We start from the raw sequence: 16,080 nt of genomic DNA, 5'->3' as shown, positions 1-16,080 counted from the left end.
CCTATCTTACTTTGAGGAAAAGGGTTTCGGCCAGTTGGTCATGTGGTACTTGACAAAAGCATTGCTAAAACCTTTATGGATTATATTAAATGTCCTACCCCTAATTACCTTGACAAACACGTTCCAAAATAAATTCACGCTGGCTAATCTATGCCTCTCTAAATTTAATGAATGCCTTCCAGATAGCTGTTTCCAATAACTTTCCCATCACCAAGGTTACAATGACTGGCATGGTATTGCAATCTTTCAATCCCTTAGCACCACACTAATCGCCAAATAGGATAAGAAAATGATAGGCAGAACAAGTGCCTCTTGAGATAGTGACTGACTGATTCAACTGACTGACCTAAATTCCGATATCAATAAAAAGAATTTGTTCAAGTTGAAACGACGCAATTTCATTCAAAGATATCCATACAGATAGCTGATAAATGAAGTAGAAAATAAAATCAAATCATGCCCAGTGCAATAAGGACAAATGCCTCACAATCTTTTCAAATGGATGCAGACAGATTCTACAATGCTCAGCTGAATAAACAGTTACTACCCTTCAGGCTCCTGAACCAGTGTGGATAACTTCACTCATCTCAAATATGAACTGATAAGACTTGCTTTTAAGGACTCTATAATTTATGTTCTGAGTATTATTTATTCATATTAATTTGCACAGTTTGTCTTCTTTTGCACATTGGTTGCTTGCTAGTCTTCATTTGTGTGTAGTTTTTCATCGATTCTGCTGCATTCCTCTGTTCTACTATGAATACCCGCAAGAAAGTGAATCTCAAGGTAGTATATGGTGTCATATATGTACTTCGATAAGAAATTACTTCAACTTTAAGTAATAAATACTAAAAATCTGTTAAAATAAACTCAGAATCATCAAGTAAAATAGGAGAATATCAGATGCTGAGTTACTTTATAGCTGCTGGGATAAAGCATGTCACTGAGAAACTATTAATCACTTTGGAGAAAGAATGAGAGCAGTCAGGAAGTGAGGCTGAGATGGTTATAAGAAGGATGCTTTGTAATTCTGGGATATTCGAGGGCAAATTCTACCATACTGTAAGGACATAGCAGGCAACAGCTATTCATTACATTTACAAAAATAAGCTATTTTAAACTGCAAGGAGTGAAAGCATGCCTTGGGCACCCTGATTATACAGCCAATATGCTATCTCGTAGAAACTTGGTCTAACTGATGTACCTTTCTGCTGTTAGTACGACTAATACACTTAATAAGAAAGCATTCATTCACGGAGTCCATGCCAACTTGCAGCAGAGAAATCCCATGAGTCCCCCTCATCCCGGAGCTCTGCAAATTATTTTCTCCATTTGCTCACCATGTTCCCTTTTGTAAGTTACTGAGACTGAGGGACAATTTACAGTCACAATTCACCTACCAGCACTTCTTTGTGATGGACCTTGAGACATTTTTTCTTTGTTGAAGGTGCTAATTTAGTAAGTTGTTTGACTGTGTATTGGTGGCATGGTATAAACACTGCCAATAGTTGTTCGCGGGAGCATAAAATCTTAGTCAAACTTTTCAGCCTTGTTTTTTGCCATTCTCAGAACTTCTCACTTTCACCTTGTGGCACCAGAAAGTGTTTCAGATGATCTCACCTTAAGATCACTGTTGGAGTAAAAGCTGCATTGACCTTCATTCGCACTTAATGAAGTAAGTGCACTTGGAGATCAATAAGACAATAGTTGGGACTACAAGGTGCAAAGGTGCTTACTGAAAAAAAATTAAATTGCAGAAAAAATTCTGACCAATTCTCCTTCCAATGGGATTTTAGAAGATATCTAAAAGGAGGAGAGGTGCATTCAGCTTTGCATGCCTACTCCTCTATTTAAGATCATTTTCTTGCCTTGCCAGTAAAATACCAAAGTCAGTGAGAAGGTTCACCCATTTTGTTCATATGCAAGAAGGCCTCTGATTTTTGGCTTTATAAATATTGATTACAAAAGTAGACTAGGAAGAGACCTGAAGATCTTACGAAATCTTATGATTTTAAATAAGTAAAAATGAGTTTATTTGTCTCTTCTATTACCATTCCATATGTCCGTATACCATCATCCCTTTTCACATTTAAGTTACTCAATGAAATCATATACTTTCCTTATATATCTCCTCCTGGTATAGCCAGACACCTATGACTCACATGAGCTTTTTCATTCTCATCACATGCTATCTCCCCACCCCCACCACCCCACACACCCCACGATGTCATACATTCTACCCCCTGCCTCCATTAGTGGCAACTGACTAACCCACCAATGCTCCTTCCCCATTCATATACCTTGGTTCCTTAGTTCTTCATCTAAAAACTGCCAGTATTCTGCCTTTTTTGAAGTTGAATGAAAGGCAAATGTTTTAAAATATAATGGCATTCTCTTTAATGAAAATCTTATACAATTTTGACTTAAATTATTCAATAAACTGAAAATACTTAAAACTACAATGCTATTAAGAACAATTTGGTTTGATCAAAGTCACAGTAAATATATTATCAAAGTACGTATACTCGATGGCACCATATACTACCTTGAGATGCATTTTCTTGCAGGCTGACGCAACAGAATTTGTGAAAACTATACATAAACAAAGACTTGCAGACAACCAATGTGCAAAAGGTGACAAATTGTATAATACTGAGAATACGAGTTGCAGGGTCTGGAAAGTGAGTCTGTAGGCTGTAGAATCAGTTGAGAGTTGAGCTGAGTGAAGTTATCCATGCTGGTTCAAGAGATGATGGTTAGAGGGTAACTGTTCCTGAACCTGGTGATATGGAATCTAAGACTCAAGTACCTCCTATCCCACGGTAGTAGTGAGATGCGAGCAGAGCTGGGATGGCAGAGTTCCTTGCTGCCTTCTTATGGCATTGCTCATTGTAAATGTACTCAGTGGTGGTGAGGGCTTTACCAGTGCGGACTGGCTGTATCCACCACTTTTGCCTTGTGTTTTTTTATGTGACGCTATGTGGAACAGGAAAGTGTTCAATCAATAACGTGAATTTGGGCATGTACTGATAAGTGCAAGAGATGAGTCCTGTTAGTACAAGAATTTAAAAAAAGAAGATACTAGACATTTTGGAGCAGATAGGGAGACAGAGTCTGGAAACAAATAATAATAACAGGGTTGTTGTGGTGGGACATTTTAATTTCCCAAATATTGATTGGTATCTCCCTAGAGTGAGGGGTTTAGATGGGGTGGAGTTTGTTAGGTGTGTTCAGGAAGGTTTCTTGACACAATGTGTAGATAAGCCTACAAGACGAGAGGCTGTACTTGATCTGGTATTGGGAAATGAACCTGGACAGGTGTCAGGTCTCTCAAAATGAGAGAGCATATTGGAGCTAGTGATCACTATTCAATCTTCTTTACCATAGCATTGGAGGGGGATAGGAACAGACAAGTTAGGAAAACCTCTAATTGGAGTAAAGGGAAATATGAGGCTATTAGGCAGGAACTTGGAAGCATAAATTGGAAACAGATGTTCTCAGGGAAATGTACGGCGGAAATGTGGCAAATGTTCAGGGGATATTTGCATGGGGTTCTGCATAGATACATTCCAATGAGACAGGGAAAGGATGGTAGGGTACAGGAACTGTGGTGTACAAAGGCTGTTGTAAATCTAGTCAAGAAGAAAAGAAGAGCATAGGAAAGGTTCAAAAACTAGGTAATGATAGAGATCTAGAAGATTTATAAGGCTAGCAGGAAGGAGCGTAAGAATGAAATTAGGAGAGCCACAAGGGGCCATAAGAAGGCCTTGGTGAACAGGATTAAGGAAAACTCCAAGGCATTCTATGACGAGCAAGAGGATAAGATGTGAGAGAATAAGACCAATCAAGTGTGACAGTGGAAAAATGTGCATGGAACCGGAGGAGATGGGAGAGAAGATGAATACTTTGCTTCAGTATTCACTACGGAAAAGGATCTTGGTGATTGTAGGGATGACTTGCAGCGGACTGAAAAGCTTGAGCATATAGATATTAAGGAAGAGGATGTGCTGGAGCTTTTAGAAAGTATCAAGTTGGATAAGTCACCAGGACTGGACAGGATATACCCCAAGCTACTATGGGAAGCGAGGGAGAAGATTGCTGAGCCTCTAGCGATGATCTTTGCATCATCAATGAGGATGGGAGAGGTTCTGGAGGATTGGAGAGTTGCGGATGTTGTTCCCTTATTCAAGAAAGGGAGTAGGGATAGCCCCGGAAATTATAGACCAGTGAGTCTTACTTCAGTGGTTGGTAAGTTGATGGAGAAGATCCTGAGAGGCAGGATTTATGAACATTTGGAGAGGCATAATATGAATAGGAATAGTTAGCATAGCTTTGTCAAAGGCAGGTCGTGTCTTATGAGTCTGATTGAATTTTTTGAGGATGTGACTAAACACATTGATGAAGGTAGAGTAGTAGATGTAGTATATATGGATTTTAGCAAGGCATTTGATAAAGTACCCCATGCAAGGCTTATTGAGAAAGTAAGGAGGCATGGGATCCAAGGGGACATTGCTTTGTGGATCCAGAACTGGCTTGCCCACAGAAGGCAAAGAGTGGTTGTAGATGGGTCATATTCTGCATAGAGGCTAGCGACCAGGAATCTGTTCTGCGACCCCTACTCTTTGTGATTTTTATATATGATCTGGATGAGGAAGTGGAGGGATGGGTGAGTAAATCTGCTGATGACACAAAGGTTGGGGGTGTTGAGGGTGTTATGGATAGTGTGGAGGGCTGTCAGAGGTTACAGCTCGACATTGATAAAAATGCAGAACTGGGCTGAGAAGTGACAGATGGAGCTCAACCCCGATAAGTGTGAGGTGGTTCATTTTTGTAGGTCAAATATGATGGCAGGATATAGCATTAATGGTAAGACTCTTGGCAGTGTGGAAGATCAGAGGGATCTTGGGTCCCGAGTCAGTAGGACACTCAAAGCTGCTACGCAGGTTGACTCTGTGGTTAAGAAGGCATATGGTGTGTTGGCCTTCATCAATTGTGGGATTGAGTTTAAGAACCAAGAGGTAATGTTGCAGCTATATAGGACCCTGGTCAGACCCCACTTAGAGTTCTGTGCTCAATTCTGATCGCCTCACTACAGGAAGGACATGAAAACCATAGAAAGGGTGCAGAGGAGATTTACAAGGATGTTGCCTGGATTGGGGAGCATGCCTTATGAGAATAGGTTGAGTGAACTTGGCCTTTTCTCCTTGGAGTGACGGAAGATGAGAGGTGACCTGATAGAGGTGTACAAGATAATGAGAGGCGTTGATCGTGTGGATAGTCTAAGGCTTTTTCCCAAGGCTGAAATAGCTAGCACAAGAGGGCATAGTGTTAAGGTGCTTGGAAGTAGGCACAGAGGAGATGTCAGGAGTAATTTTTTTACACAGAGAGTGGTGAGTACGTGGAATGGGCTGCTGGTAGCGGTGGCGGAGGCGGAAATGATAGGGTCTTTTAAGAGACTCCTGGATGGATACATGGAGCTTAGGAAAATAGAGGGCTATGGGTAAAGCCTAGGTAGTTCCCAGGTAAGGACATGTTCGGCACAGCTTTGTGGGCCGAAGGGCCTGTATTGTGCTGTCGGCTTTCTTTGTTTCTATTATCTCATGACCTCACATTGGTGGGAAAATTACATCATGTGACCTCCACAAGACCATTACATCATGCTCATCAGATACTCAATTACATTATGGTCATAAGACAGTCACAAGATACCTATGAGGTATGTAACACCTCCCTCCAAAATAAATTGGTCTTTTTAGGAGCAAAATTTTAACAATTAACTATTTACAAAAAAAAATACAAATGTATAAAATTTACAACTTACACAATATACACAGTATTATCATACAGCATCTTGCAAACTAATATACAGTAGGAGTGTTACAATTGTTAAAATACCACTCAAAAAACATTTACATTGTACATTTAACATCTAGATAGAGAATCAGCGATCACATTATCTTTACCTTTAATATGAGTTATCAAAATATTATACTCCTGTAACATCAAACTTTGTTGCTAAATTGGAGTTTGATTTACTTCCTTAACTCTTCTCTTTAACTGAGCCCAGACCTATAATATAACCAAGGTAGATCACCGTGGCATGACCAAATTCACTTTTAGCTAAGTTAATAGTTAAGTTAGCTTTTGAAAGTCTTTCAAATAGTTTCTCCACCGCAGTAATATGTGCTTTCTAAGTATTATTTCCTGTATCTAAAACATCAATATAAGCATCTGTATCTTTTAACCCATGAATCACACTATTAATCATCCACTGGAAAGAACCTGGTGCATTCTTCATCCCAAATGGAATTAAATTATATTCATATAACCCGGATGGGGTTACAAGTGCAGAAATCTCTCTACTTCTATCCATCAATGGAACACACCAATAACCTTTTAACAAATCAATCTTTGTAAGGAAATTTGCTTGTCCAACTTTATCCACACAATCATCTACCATATGGTTTGGATATGCGTCAGTTTTTGTCACAGCATTCACCTTCCTGTAATCTGTACAAAACCGAATACTATTGTCTGGTTTAGGCACCATAACACATGGTGAACTCCACTTCGAATTAGAAGGTCTAATAATATTATTCTCTAACATATACTTAATTTCTTGATCAGCAAGTTCACACTTTCCCCTGTTTATCCGATATGGATGTTGTTTTATTGGTTTTGCATCTCCAACATTTACATCATGCGAAGCTACAGTGGTTCTTCTAGGAACGTCCGGAAATGTATCCCTATATTTAAAAATTAACTGTTTCATCCGCTCTCTCTGCTCTGGCTGTAAATGAGCTAATTTTTCATCAATATTTTCCAGAATTGTGGAGTTTGGTAATCTGGCAGAAATAATGCAAACAACAGGAATTCTGCAGATGCTGGAAATTCAAGCAACATACATCAAAGTTGCTGGTGAACGCAGCAGGCCAAGCAGCATCTATAGGAAGAGGCGCAGTCGACGTTTCAGGCCGAGACCCTTCGTCAGGACTAACTGAAGGAAGTTAGTCCTGACGAAGGGCCTCGGCCTGAAACGTCGACTGCGCCTATTCCCATAGATGCTGCTTGGCCTGCTGCGTTCACCAGCAACTTTGATTTATGTTGGCAGAAATAATGTTGGGTTTAAAATGAGATTCAGATGAATCATCCGTTAAGTTCCCAATGGGATCAGACTCATTATAATTGATGACAACAGTCATAGTAGCAGCCTGTTTCTCATAATACAGTTTTATCATACTTATATGACACAGCTGTGTTGCCTTTCTTTGATCTAGCGTTTTTATTATGTAATCCACATCATTTACTTTAGATTTAATCTCATAAAGACCATGAAATTTAACTTGTAATGGGTTCATTTCAACCAGGAAAAGAACTAACACCTTATCTCCAGGCTTAAATGACCTCATTCTAGCTTCCTTATCATAACAAGTTTTCATTTTCTCCTGAGCCAATTTTAAATTTTCCTTGGCTAAGCTACAAGCTTTATGTAATCTTTCTTTAAATTTTAAAACATAATCCAGAAAATTAGTGTTTACCTCTTTATTAATCCACAGTTCTTTCAACAAGGCCAAAGGTCCTCGAACTCTATGTCCAATCACAAGTTCAAAAGGACTAAATCCTAATGATTCCTGCACTGCCTCCCGAAAGTAGTAAATGTACGCCTTCATCCCAGTCCTTTTCATTTTCCACACAATACGTCCTAATCATAGTTTTAAGGGTGGAATGGAATCTCTCCAAGGCTCCTCGCGATTCTAGATGATATGCAGATGAGGTAATCTGTTTTGCTCCCAGTTTATAAACTATCTGCTGGAACAATCCAGAACATAAAATTACTACCTTGATCCGATTGTATTTCCTTAGGCAACCCAAAACAAGTAAAGAATTTTATAAGAGTTTTTGTCACAGTTTTGGCTGTTATATTCCTAAGGGGTATTGCCTCTGGAAACCAAGACGCTGTGCACATAATGGTCAGCAAATATTGATGTCCAGTTTTAGTTTTTGGCAATGGGCCTCCACAATCTATAATAATTTTGGAAAACGGTTCACCAAATGCTGGAATAGGTTGCAGTGGGGCCACTGGAGTAACTTGATTAGGTTTACCTACAATTTGACAAGTATGACATGTCCTGCAAAATGTCGCCACATCTTTTCTTAAACTAGGCCAGTAAAAATGTTTAAAAACCTTGTTCACAGTTTTCTTTACACCTTGATGGCCACCCAAAGGCATACTATGAGCCATAGTTAAAATCTCATTTCGATAAACTTTAGGAACTACTACCTGGTGATTAACTTCCCATTCTTCACTTGTAGGAATTGTAGGTGATCGCCACTTCCTCATTAATACTCCCTTTTCAAAATAATATCCTACTGGCACCTTCTCAATTTCACTATCTGGAAGAGCCTGTTCCTTTAATTTGATAATCTCAGAGTCTCTACTGTGCTCTACTATCATCTCCTCCCGAGATAAAGACAAGTCTTCATGGTCAGTCTTATCACAAGAATCTTGATCAAATAATGAAGGTAAGAGAGTTTCTGACACATCCTCAAAATTTGCATCCTGAGTTGAACAGTCATGGGTAACTGACCCATTCTGCACTTCAGTCTTTTTAACCGTAGCTGCGGTTACAACACAGGAAGAATCTGTGTTAGAATCCCTCTGTGATTCCTCAGAAATAGACTTTATTGTCAAATGCACTTCAGGAAAAGCTCGTCCATCTGCTAACTCATTCCCTAACAAAAGAGAAACATCATTCACGGGTAAACTGGGTTGTAGTCCTACTTTAAAAGGCCCTGTAACTAACCCTGACCTTAAATTTACTCTATGCAAATGTACCGGCATAAGGGCACTCCCAACTCCTCTTCTAGTGTTTACCTCATCAGTGTCAGATTCATCACTAAACATTAGAACACTGTCTAACATTAGTGATTGAGAAGCTCCGGTGTCTCTAAGGATTCTTATTAGCACTGGAGTGGATCCCTCTTTCAAGGATACAAATCCTTCGGTTATAAAATATTCATATCCCCTCTTAACTTGGTCAGACTCTGACAAAACTTCATTGGTATTTATCGAACTCCGTGGATTTACAGGTGATTCAATATCCTGCACACAAGCATCTGGGACTGCTTCCTTCTTCAATCGGAAACAGTTAGCTATTACATGTCCAGGTTTCTTACAATAATTACAAATAGGACCAAAATGTCTTTCCATCACAGGTTTCCCTTCATCCTTCCCTTTCTCACTTACTTCAGATTTAATTTCTGGTTTACCTTGACTCTGTGCTATTTTCCCTTTTAAAAGTTCTACCTGGAGAAAATTTACTCTTATTAATTAAAGCATACTCATCAGCTAATTTAGCAGACTCCTGCAATGTAGCAGTGTCCCTTTCACTTAAGTATGTCCTCGCTTCAACAGGAACGCACCTTTTAAATTTCTCCAATAAAATCAACTCTTTTAATTTATTATACTCCCCACTCACATTTTTAGAGGAAACCCATCTCTCAAAACGCACAGATTTCTCGTAGGCAAATTCCACATAAGTTTTTTCCACAGATTTTTTCAAATTTCTGAATCTTTCTCTATAAGCTTCTGGAACCAGTTCATACACTTTCACAATATGCTGCTTCACAATATCATAATCAAGTGCTTGCTCAGCAGTTGACGCTGTATAAACTTGTTGCACTTTACCTCGTAATTACACCTTGTAACATCACTGGCCATTTATCTTTCGGCCACTCTGAAATCAGAGCAACAATTTCAAAATGTTGGAAATATATGTCCATTTCCGTTTCACTAAATGAAGGAGCCAAAATAACCTCTTGACTAGCAACAAACTGTTTCCTAGAATCCGAGGACTGATTCTCGGACTTTCATTCCTCCATGTCTAGATCAAATTTCCTGTTTCTCTGCTTCTAACCGACTTCATTCCAAATCAGCTTCTAATTGCTTTAACTTTACTTGTTCGATATGTAACTGCATCTCTAGATTACTCAATGGAAATATATCTAACACTGCTTCATCAAAAACACCCAACTCTTTATAGTGTGCCGCAATTTTTCTCTGAATTACTGACTTTGTTGTAACCTTTATAATTCCTTTAAGGTCCAACCTTCTAGCAATCTCGGACACATCACCCTTTCTCGCCTTTGCCGAAAACTCCTGGTCTGGCGATTCCATAAAGTCGTCAATATTCACGGCTGTCAAATATCACCCATAGACCAAACAAACAAAAGAATTCGGTATTTCCCTTTTCCAAATCAGATTGATAATTAAACAAGCACTCAAGCTCAAAATTGGAACAATCCTTACGAGCCCCCAAATTATATCACGTGACCTCACATCAGCAGGAAAATTACGTCATGTGACCTCCACAAGACCATTACATCATGCTCATCAGATACTCAATTACATCATGGTCATAAGACAGTCACCAGATACCCATGAGGTATGTAACACTATATTCATCAGATAAATAGAAATTGAAACCATATGAAAATGTTTTATCCATTTCTCCTACACAAATGCTACCTGAGCAACTAGATATTTCTAGCAATTTCTGTTTTCATTGGATGATAGAGTTGTGGAATTATACAGAGTGGAAACAGGCCCATTGGCCCACGTTGTTCATGCCAACCAAGTTGCTCGTATCTCCCTAACCATTTCCCATCCACATTCTTCAGAATCAGAATCAGGTTTATTATCACAGGCATGTGTCGTGAAATTTGTCAACTTGTATAAATGTAGTTCAAAAGTTGTAATTGTACTTGTCTCTAGCTGCTTATTCCATATACCCACCAACCTCCGCGTCAAAATCTTAAATTCACTTTAAATCTATCCCCTCTCACCGTAAATCTATGCTCTCTAGTTTTACTTTCCCCTATGCTGGGAAAGAGCTGTGATCTCTAATAAAGCCACCCCTCAGCCTCTGATGCACCAGGGCAAAATCCCCAGCCTATCCAGTCTCTCCTTATGACTCAAGTTCTCCAGTCCTGACAACAGCCTTGTGAATCTGCTCTGCTTTCCTTTCCTCACTCTAGATATTGACAAAGGAGTTAAAAAAGTAATAAGCAGATCTAGATTAACTATCCCAGCCAAATCAGCATGGCGGTTGTTGTCAGATCTGGGCCTGGACGAAAGGAGCAAAAAACAAGCAGCTCGTAGGATGGGGTAAGAGGCAGAACAAGCCTCTTGTTGGATTTGGAGTAGGCGAGAGGAGGGAAGCTGGAAGCCAAGAGCAGATGGGCAGAGATTTGGCCACCACTGCTGGCCACCAACTGGATAGTGTCGTGGTTAAGGGTCGAAACACTTTGTGAAGGTTGGGAACCATCTGATGATATCTGCTCCTGGCTGAAAGCTACGGTTACCTTATAAGGTAACGGGAAAATGCACCCTAACAGGTGTATGTAACAAGTCAGGATTAATTGATGATCATGACCCTGATATTATTTCAGGGTGGAAAACAAAGGCAAAATGGGTTACTTTCCCTGGTGCAAGAAGGCCTGAAACAATGGACCGGTAACATCGCGGCATCCAATATGTCAGCTGTAGATTAAAATATAATTTTTAAAAAATCAAAGTAAACTAGATAGTAACTGCTGTCTATCTCCTGAACTTTCCATGAAATCTGAGTAGTCCGTAATGGGATCAAAGCCAGTTTGTACTCCTTCCCCTTCACACACCTTCTTATTCTGAGCCCTACCCCTTTCTTTTTTAGTACTGATGAAGGGTTTTGGCCCAAAACATTGACTGTTTATTCCCCTCCATAGATGCTGCTCGACTTTCCGAATTCCTCCAAATTTTTGTGTATTACTCAAGATTTACAGTATCTACAAGATCTCTTGTCTTGTGAATAGAGTTGGTACACTGCTTTCATGCTTTTCTCATTGAAGTTAAACTATTTTATGGTTATTTATTTAGTTACCAGGGTGTAGGCATCAGATTTACTGGCCATTCCTAACTGTAGTTGAAAAGGTGATCCCAGCCACATTCCCAAACTACTACAGTCCTTCAAGTGAAAATACTCACACTGTGCTATTGGTGGACTGCTCCAGAATTTAAACTCAACAAGGAAATTTTAGTAAGTCCCAAATCAAAATGGTGGGAAAATTGGAGAAGAACCTATAGATGGTGGTATTCCCATGCCTTTGCTTCTGTTGTCCTTTCTCTTGGCAGAGAACTTGGGTTAGGGGTCCTGCCAGAGTAGCCTGGTTGACGAACCACAGTGTATTTTTAGATGGGAAACACTGTGTGTGTGGTGCTTTGGTCTTGGGAGCAGTGAAGGATTCAGGGGATGATATAGTGTCCTGGGGGTTCTTAAATATACATGAAGATGCATTCACTGAGATAAGTGGAAAATATTTTCATTTGCTCTTGACTAGTGTTTTATAGCTAGAGGAAAAGGTTAACAAGGATAAAGTTGCCAAAGAAAATTCAAAGAGAGGATTGACCATCAACTTGCAAGAAGACTGAATGTATGGTTGTAACAAAGAAAGAAATACAGAAATGGGAACCAAAAGTGGGAAACAAAACAATTAAACAAACTTGGAAGTCTAATTACTTAGGGATTACGATACCATCTGATGGTACGGCTGATGATGAAATTAGAAGGAAGATTGGGATTGCTAAATGCATGTTCAAGTGTTTGAGCAAGATACTAAAGAATAATATAATTTCTATGAGTACAAACCTCAAAGTGTTGCAGTGCTATTTTAATTCTACGTGAACATTAGGAAGTGAACAATGGACAAAATCAACGCAAAATGATGGAAGACTCGAAGCTGCAGAAATGTGATTTTTGAGAAGGATGATGAAAATATCACGGAAGGACAGAGTAAAAAATAGACAATAGGTGCAGGAGTAGGCCATTCAGCCCTTCGAGCCAGCACCGCCATTCACTGTGATCATGGCTGATCATCCACAATCAGTATCCAGTTCCTGCCTTATCCCCATAACCTTTGATTCTGCTATCTTTAAGAGCTCAATCCATCTCTTTCTTGAAAGCATCCAGAGACTTGGCCTCCACAGTCTTCAGGGGAAGAGCATTCCATATATCCACCACTCTCTGGGTGAAAAAGTTTTTCCTCAACTCCGTTCTAAATGGCCTACCCCTAATTCTTAAACTGTGAACCTTGTGAACCTATGCTGCACTCCTTCAATAGCAAGAATGTCCTTCCTCAAATTTGGAGACCAAAACTGCACACAGTACTCCAGGTGTGGGCCCACCACGGCCCTGTACAGCTGCAGAAGGACCTCTTTGCTGTTATACTCAATTCCCCTTGTTGTGAAGGCCAGCATGCCATTAGCTTTCTTCACTGCCTGCTGTACTTGCATGCTTGCTTTCAGTGACTGATGTACAAGAACACCTAGTTCTCGTTGAGCTTCCCCTTTTCCTAACTTGACTCCATTTAGACAATAATCTGCCTTCCCGTTCTTAGCACCAAAATGGATAACCTCACATGTATCCACATTAAACTGCATCTGCCATGCATCTGCCCACTCACCCAGCCTGTCCAAGTCACCCTGCATTCTCATAACATCCTCCTCACATTTCACACTGCCACCCAACTTTGTGTCATCGGCAAATTTGCTAATGTTACTTTTAATTCCCTCATCTAAATCATTAATATATATTGTAAACAGCTGCGGTCCCAGCACTGAACCCTGCGGTACCCCACTGGTCACCACCTGCCATTCTGAAAGGGAGCCGTCAATCGCCACTCTTTGTTTTCTGTCAGCCAGCCAATTTTCAATCCATGTGCCCTAATTTTGCCCACTAATCTCCTATGTGGGACTTTATCAAAGGCTTTCTGAAAGTCCAGGTACACTACATCCACTGGCTCTCCCTTGTCCATTTTCATAGTTACATCCTCAAAAAATTCCAGAAGATTAGTCAAGCATGATTTCCCCTTCGTAAACCCATGCTGACTCGGACCAATCCTGTTACTGCTATCCAGATGTGTCATAATTTCATCTTTTATAATTGACTCCAGCATCTTTCCCACCACCGACGTCAGGCTAACTGGTCTATTATTCCCTGTTTTCTCTCTTCCTCCCTTCTTGAAGAGAGGGACAACATTAGCCACCCGCCAATCCACAGGAACTGATCCTGAATCTATAGAACATTGGAAAATTATTACCAATGCATCCACAATTTCTAAAGCCACCTCCTTAAGTACCCTGGGATGCAGACCATCAGGTCCCGGGGACTTATCAGCCTTCAGACCCAACAGCCTATCCAACACCATTTCCTGCCTAATATAAATTTCCTTCAATTCATCCATTACCCTAGGTCCTTTGGCCACTATTACATCTGGGAGATTGTTTGTGTCTTCCCTAGTGAAGACAGATCCAAAGTACCTGTTCAACTCGTCTGCCATTTCCTTGTTCCCCATAATAAATTCACCCGCTTCTGTCTTCAAGGGCCCAATTTTGGTCTTAACTATTTTTTTTCCTTTTCACATACCTAAAGAAGCTTTTACTATCCTCCTTTATATTCTTGGCTAGTTTACCTTCGTACCTCATTTTTTCTCTGCATATTGCCTTTTTAGTTACCTTCTGATGCTCTTTAAAAGTTTCCCAATCCTCTGGCTTCCCACTCGTCTTTGCTATGTTATACTTCTTCTATTTTTATACTGTCCATTACTTCCCTTGTCAGCCACAGGCTCCCCTTACTCCCCTTAGGATCTTTCTTCCAAAGTCCAGGTACACTACATCCACTGGCTCTCCCTTGTCCATTTTCATAGTTACATCCTCAAAAAATTCCAGAAGATTAGTCAAGCATGATTTCCCCTTCGTAAACCCATGCTGACTCGGACCAATCCTGTTACTGCTATCCAGATGTGTCGTAATTTCATCTTTTATAATTGACTCCAGCATCTTCCTCTTTGGAATGAACTGATCCTGCACCTTCCGCATTATTCCCAGAAACACTTGCCATTGCTGTTCTACTGTCATCCCTGCTAGGGTATTGTTCCATTGAACTTTGGCCAGCTCCTCCCTCATAGCACCATAGTTCCCTTTGTTCAACTGTAATACTGACACTTCCGAGTTTCCCTTCTCCCTCTCAAATTGTAGATTAAAATTTATCATATTATGGTCACGACCTCCTAATAGCTCCTTTACCTCGAGGTCCCTGATCAAATCCGGTTCATTGCACAACACTAAATCTAGAATTGCGTTCTCTCTGGTAGGCTCCAGTACAAGCTGTTCTAAGAATCCATCTTGGAGGGACCACAAACTCCCTTTCTTGGGGTCCAGTACCAACCTGATTTCTCCAGTCTACCTGCATGTTGAAGTCCCCCATAACAACTGTAGCATTACCTTTGTGACATGCCAATTTTAACCCTTGATTCAACTTACACCCTACATCCAGACTACCGTTTGGGGGCCTGTAGATAACTCCTATTAAGGTCTTTCTACCCTTAGAATGAGGAAGTGTAAAAAGCCAGAATAAGAAGAGAGTTGATATCATCAATCAGGAAGCAGCAGCTGGAATTTCTGGGACACTTACTGACGAAAGCTCAAACATCTTGTAGTGATGGGAAAACTTGATGAAAGAAAAGTCGCGGTTGACAGCTCATGACATTCATGAGTTCCACAAAGAGATGGACAGGCAAAAGTTTTGAAGAGCTTATTGTAATTTTTCAGATTAAAAACAGATAGAAGACCATGACTGCCCACATCATACGGCACGGCACGTAATGATGATGATGATGATTATGGAAAATGTTTAGTATGTCAAGAGCTGTGACACATACAGCCAAATACCCAGCTTCTGCCCAGTGCTTGTATTTTTAACATTTAAGAAGATGATTTAGAAAAATAAAAGTCCAACAAGGTAATTATTAATGAACAAGTGATATGTGACAAATTCTAAGGTAAGTGAAAAGTGAATTTGGCTGGCATCTTCTTATTTTGAATCCTTCATTGGTCTGCCTCAAATGTACGTGCAATTATTATTTCTGCCTGAAGACAAACTATTGCAGATACCAGACCTAAATCTAGAACAAAAGCTCAGAGACCTCGGCCTTCACCCTGCCTTGCGCAGCTGGATCCTGGACTTCTGTCAGATCGCTGGCAGG

The 16,080-nt window shown here is 40.1% G+C and overlaps 1 protein-coding gene and 1 long non-coding RNA gene across 8 annotated transcripts in view; one reads left to right on the top strand and one right to left on the bottom strand.

The window, feature by feature from the left end:
* Nucleotides 1-16,080, bottom strand: part of pde4ba (phosphodiesterase 4B, cAMP-specific a) — a 620,756-nt gene that overhangs the window by 67,061 nt on the left and 537,615 nt on the right. The gene's annotated exons all lie outside the window — the stretch shown is intronic.
* The window catches only part of LOC134354826 (uncharacterized), a 46,655-nt gene that overhangs the window by 17,708 nt on the left and 12,867 nt on the right, over nt 1-16,080 (top strand). The window lies entirely within an intron of this gene.

The sequence above is a fragment of the Mobula hypostoma genome, chromosome 12 (assembly GCF_963921235.1).
Source record: "Mobula hypostoma chromosome 12, sMobHyp1.1, whole genome shotgun sequence".
Taxonomy (NCBI): domain Eukaryota; kingdom Metazoa; phylum Chordata; class Chondrichthyes; order Myliobatiformes; family Myliobatidae; genus Mobula; species Mobula hypostoma.
The sequence above is the reverse complement of the archived record's forward strand: the minus strand, read 5'-3'. Positions and strand labels throughout refer to the sequence as shown.